The sequence below is a fragment of the Coregonus clupeaformis genome, chromosome 33, assembly GCF_020615455.1.
Source record: "Coregonus clupeaformis isolate EN_2021a chromosome 33, ASM2061545v1, whole genome shotgun sequence".
Classification (NCBI taxonomy): Eukaryota; Metazoa; Chordata; class Actinopteri; order Salmoniformes; family Salmonidae; genus Coregonus; species Coregonus clupeaformis.
Genome location: NC_059224.1, coordinates 12,687,913 through 12,693,799, shown reverse-complemented (window position 1 = coordinate 12,693,799; position 5,887 = coordinate 12,687,913). Strand labels below are relative to the sequence as shown.

General features: G+C 43.6%; 1 long non-coding RNA gene across 1 annotated transcript; it reads left to right on the top strand.

The window, feature by feature from the left end:
- The first annotated feature begins 1,385 nt into the window (after positions 1 to 1,385).
- On the top strand, positions 1,386 to 5,612 carry LOC121548661. The gene is made up of 2 exons (XR_005996680.1): positions 1,386 to 2,210; positions 3,903 to 5,612. It is a non-coding gene; the product is annotated as an uncharacterized LOC121548661 (long non-coding RNA).
- The last annotated feature ends 275 nt before the right edge of the window (positions 5,613 to 5,887 follow it).

Below are 5,887 nucleotides of genomic sequence, written 5' to 3'. Positions count from 1 at the left end.
TAGGGTCATTGTCCTGCTGGAAGGTGAACCTCCGTCCCAGTCTCAAATCTCTGGAAGACTGAAACAGGTTTCCATCAAGAATTTTCCTGTATTTAGCGCCATCCTTCAATTCTGACCAGTTTCCCAGTCCCTGCCGATGAAAAACATCCCCACAGCATGATGCTGCCACCAGCATGCTTCACTGTGGGGATGGTGTTCTCGGGGGTGATGAAAGGTGTTGTGTTTGCGCCAGACATAGCGTTTTCCTTGATGGCCAAAAAGCTCAATTTTAGTCTCATCTGACCAGAGTACCTTCTTCCATATGTTTGGGGAGTCTCCCACATGCCTTTTGGCGAACACCAAATGTGTTTGCTTATTATTTTTTTTAAGCAATGGCTTTTTTCTGGCCACACTCCGTAAAGCCCAGCTCTGTGGATTGTACGGCTTAAAGTGGTCCTATGGACAGATACTCCAATCTCTGCTGTGGAGCTTTGCAGCTCTTTGGTCTCTTTATGCCTCTCTGATTAATGCCCTCCTTGCCTGGTCTGTGAGTTTTGGTGGGCGGCCCTCTCTTGGCAGGTTTGTTGTGGCGCCATATTCTTTCCATTTTTTAATAATGGATTTAATGGTGGTCCGTGGGATGTTAAAAGATTCTGATATTTTTTTATAACCCAACCCTGATCTGTACTTTTCCACAACTTTGTCCCTGACATGTTTGGAGAGCTCCTTGGTCTTCATGGTGTCGCTTGATTGGTGGTGCCCCTTGCTTAGTGGTGTTGCAGACTCTGGGCCTTTCAGAACAGGTGTATATATACTGAAATCATGTGACAGATCATGTGACACTTAGATTGCACACAGGTGGACTTTATTTAACAAATTATGTGACTTCTGAAGGTAATTGGTTGTACCAGGTCTTATTTAGGGGCTTCATAGCAAAGGGGGTGAATACATATGCACGAACCACTTTTCCGTTATTTATTTTGTAGAATGTTTTGAAATAAGTTATTTTTTTCATTTCACTTCAACAATTTCGACTATTTTGTATACTGTATGTCCATCACATGAAATCCAAATAATTATCCATTTAAATTACAGGTTGTAATGACACAAAATAGGAAAAACGGCAAGGGGGATGAATAATTTTGCAAGGCACTGTACATATGTGTGCATAGGAGGTAACAACGAGTAATAAGGGCGATTACTGAGTGTGTTTGGGAATAGTACTAAGCAAATGTGGATGAGAGTATTGTGTGCTTGACTAATTAACTGAACAGGGGTTTAGCCCCGGTGTGAGAGTTGTGTGAGTTGTGTGAGTGTGGGATGACATGTTAAACTGGATTTTTTCTAAAGAGTTCAACAAAGGGTTTAAGTACGGGAAAGGGAAATAGTAAGAGTATGATGGGGGATCCGTGCTGGGAACCAAAAGGGCTGTGTAGTGTAATGGCAAAAAAATGTGGTAGGGGGGTACTGAACCAAACAGAAGACTGGACAAAATGGACAGATGGACATTTCCCTGTTGATGGGACACTGAGCACAGAAAGATTGGAGTCTGTGAGAGACCAACCTGAGAGTAAAGAAAGAAAACACAAGAAAGTTAAAGTGAAGTGGGACGATTTCAGAAAGTGGGAGAGAGAAGCAGAAAAGGCAAAAGATAAAGCTGTAAGAGGACTGATGGTAAAGCAAGTGGAACCGGAGAAGAAAGAGGAAGATTAAAAAAAGCCTTGGCTGGCCTTTCTCTGAGGGGAACCGTTTCATGGGGCCCCCCTTGTATCTGCCACTGCCAAATCCTCCACCAGCAGACAGAGATGGTGGCCTCCCAACCCCTCCTAACCCAGTTGGGGTTGGGCCTGTGCCAGGTGGAGCCGTGGGATTAGGAGCTGTTGGAGGAGCTGCAGGTGCTGGAGCTGAAGACAGAAAGCTAACAGCAAAAACAGAGCGAATGAGCAGAGAGGAACAGAGGAGAGGGAGAGTGAAGAAGAGGAGCTAGAAGAGCTCAGAAAAGAACTGGAGAAACGTAAGAGAAAAGAAGAAAGTAGAGAAACAAGAGGCAAATTAAGGAGTGCACGCAGGAAGAAGAAAGTAGCCAAGATGAAGATAAAAGGAGCAGCAACGAAGGAAAAAGCAGAAAAGACTATACAGAGATAGTTCAACCGCTGCAGGATTGTATTTATGGGAGAAAGATGGATGCAATTGAAGTTGTGGTCTGGACGTATGAGGCAGAGATGGCATTGGTAAAATTTAAACAAACATTCATGTCTACCCCTTGCTTGGGTTTGCCAGACCATAATAAACCCTTCCATCTCTATGTTTCAGAGACGAGTGGGTTTATGTCAGCAGTTTTGACACAGTATCATGGTGTGGGATATAGACCTGTTGGTTATTATTCTAAACGATTAGATAGTGTGATCAGGGGAATGGTTTCCTGTTTGAGATCCGTAGCGGCTACTACTGAAGCTGTTTTGGCATGTTCTGATATTGTGTCTATGTTTCCCCTAACCGTCCATGTGCCCCATGCTTTGCACACAATTATTACAAGAACGGCTCATTTGACGCCTGCGAGACTGCTAGATTATCAGAACATTCTGTTGACGATGTCTCATGTTACTCTGAAACGATGTACAATTCTTAACCCCTCAACTCTTCTCCCTACAGCAGATGCCGGTGAAGATCATGACTGTGATTTAGCTATTGAAATTGACTGTAGCCCTAGATTGGACTTGAGAGACACCCCGTTAGACAATCGATACTTTTAGTTGTTTGTAGATGGGTCTGCCCAGAGAAATGAAAAAGAGGATAAATTAGTTGGTTATGCTGTTGTGACTGTTTTGGAAACTGTGGAGAGTGCTCGACTCCCTTCACACTTATCAGACCAGGAGGCAGAACTTTTTGGCTTGACTAGAGCTTTTGGGAAAGGACAGCTCTGTTAACATTTACACTGATAGCAGATATGCGTTCGGTGCTGTGCATGATTTTGGAACATTTTGGAAGAATAGAGGGTTTTTGACTTTGTCTGGAAAACAGATTCTACACAGTAAACTTGTTTAGTCTCTCTTACAGGGTGTCCAGCTACCCTCCTCTGTTACTATAATCAAGTGTCAAACACATTCTTCCTCTAACTACAACATTTCTCTGGAGAACGCTAAAGCTGACCGTGCAGCTAAATTGGCTGCTTCCTCTTCTTCTCCTACAGATGGCAGCAGATCCAGGTTTTACTGTGTTTGCAGAAGATTTCTGCAAGAAATGTTTGATTTGCATGACTAATAATATTGGACGCGGCATTTCAGTATCCCCTGTGTCCCATCCAAGGCCTGAAGGACCTTTTGAGCACTTAATGATGGACTTCATTGAGTTGACCCCTTGTGAGGGGAACAATAATTGTTTGGTGATTGTTGACATGTTTTCTAAATAGATTGAAGCTTTCCCTTGCAGGAGAGCCACAGCGGTTGCTGTGCCGAAAGCACTCGTGAGAGAGATCATACCCAGGTGGGGTCTGCCATCAAAAATCTCTTCTGACAATGGTCGACATTTTGTGAATGAGATTGTCCAGTCCCTGTCAGAGGCTTTGCAGATTGATTTGAGAACACATTGTGCCTATCATCCCCAATCTGTGGGTGCGGTTGAAAGGGCGAATCAAACTCTGAAAATGTAATTAGTCAAATTGATTGGTGAAACAAGCCTGACATGGTTGAAAGTGCTTCCATTGGCACTGATGAGTATAAGAGGCAGATCCCATACAGTCACGGGTCTCTCTCCACACGAGGTGCTGACTGGCCCTCCCATGCGAATGACGAATACACCCTTCGCCCAGAACAGGTTGTCCCTGCAAGGAATGGAGGAAGACATAGTTCAGTATTGTGTCACCCTTAACAGTGTTCTTAAGACTCTCTTTCCTCGAGTGAAGGCATCTTTACCGAACTTGGCAGGTGGAGCTGAGCACTGTTTGAGCCCAGGTGATCTCGTGGTGGTCAAAGACTTCAGGAGAAAAAGTTGGAAGGACCTCTGTTGGAGAGGGCCGTACCAAGTTCTTCTGACCACCTCCACTGCAGTGAAGGTTGCTGAGAGAGACACCTGGATCCACGTGTCGCACTGCTGATGCGTTCCTGATCCAGGAGAAGATGAGGCCTCGCCAGTTCCGGTGGTGCAGTGTGGCCCTCCTCTGCATTAGCACAGGAGTGCTAATAAGAACAGTAGGTTGTCCTCTTGCTGGAAACCTGACAGAGGGTGAGCTAAGTCCCGAGCCAAAGGGGCCAACACCGGTCCGGAGTAGTGGCCCAGACGTAGATGGTGATCGTAGAAGGAGTCCTGAGCCAAAGGGACCAACGCAGGCCCAGAGTAGTGGCTCAGAAGTAGATGATCATCGGAGAAGGAGAGCCCTGCTGGGCCTTCATTACCATGAGGACAATCTGTTCATCTCTAGAGCAGAAATGGTTGCTAATCTTACATCTGGACAAAAATAGTTTTGGGTTTGTGGGTTGGGGCCAGTTAAGGTAGGAGTTCCCATAGGCCTAAATCTGACTATACAAATGGACTTACCATTCCTAGTAGAGATGCCACGTAACCCTGACCCGATGACGTTTTCTGCATTATACAACCACATAGGCCCACCGTCGTTTGCTAGGCCAGATAATACTTTACTCCCACCCATATCAGTAGCAGGAGTGATGACAGCCCCTTGGTGTATTAGAGGAGAAGGAGGTAATCATTTGGGTGAACTAGAATGTATTTGTACAATGTATTACAATGGGTCCAATTCCTGTAAATTAACTGTTAACAATGCCGACACTGGATGAGCTTCCTTATCGCCCTGTAGATAAGGACGATGAGTGAGAATTGAAGGTTGTTTTCAGTTGACAAGTTTAGAAGCCCCTAGTGGATTTATTAAACAACAGTTTTATGTTTTGACTAGTCTCGGGGACAGTTGGTGCAGAACAGATGTCACTGCAACCCGATTGTGGTAAGAACTATGTAAACAATGGCTAAACATTGAGAGATTTAGTCAGCTCTGAGTCTACAGACCCCTTGTGTATGTGTGTGTATTTTATATTGTAAAACCCAGAATGAAGGGTTTGAAAGGATGAAGTGTCTGGTTATATATGTTGGTTTCGCTTACTTTAATAGAAATATTTTGATAGAACCTCTGATAGAAGCTATAATCTAATGCTTACATTAACATTTTAAGATAATTATCACAGAGTGATAAGAGGAGGGAATGTAAGAGAAATTGTATGTTTGTGTATCAAAATCAATGCTACTTCTTGTAACCAATTAGATGGGTTCATGCAGGTGACTGACTGATCGTGTATGGAGGAATCCTCACTATCACTGATCCTCAACTTGGCAGTACGCCCAGAATATTGCTATGGGAACAACCAAGGTATCTCAGTTTCAAGGTCTCAACTTGGAGAGAGAGAGAGCCTCGTGAGGTATTGGTCAGTCACATGTGCAAGCCACCGGTAATGATGAATTCATTAAGCTAAATCATGCAAATATAACTTGTCTGTGTATAGCCGTATATAAGGCAACTGCTGAGACTGCCCCAGCGGAGCTCATGACAGACATTCACTATGGTGCATTAAGTTTGTTGAAACCTCTCCAGCTAGCTGACAAATAAAGACTGATTCATTTAAGATTGACTTCAGGTGTCCCTGGTGTTGAATTTCCACCACACAACTTTTCCAATTCTGATATCTTCTTTAACTGTTATTTATTCAGCAAAGATGTAAATGCAGTTGCATTGTTTTTAATAAAACCTTTAATGGCGCTCCATAAAATCTGAGGATCATCGACTGAATTTTTGTTAATCATTATGAATTCATTCAATTCAGTTTAAAATTGTTCACAGAATGTAGGATTTTGTAGTAAGGTTACATTAAAGCGCCATCTTGTGGCTCTTTTAGGAGGTTCTAAA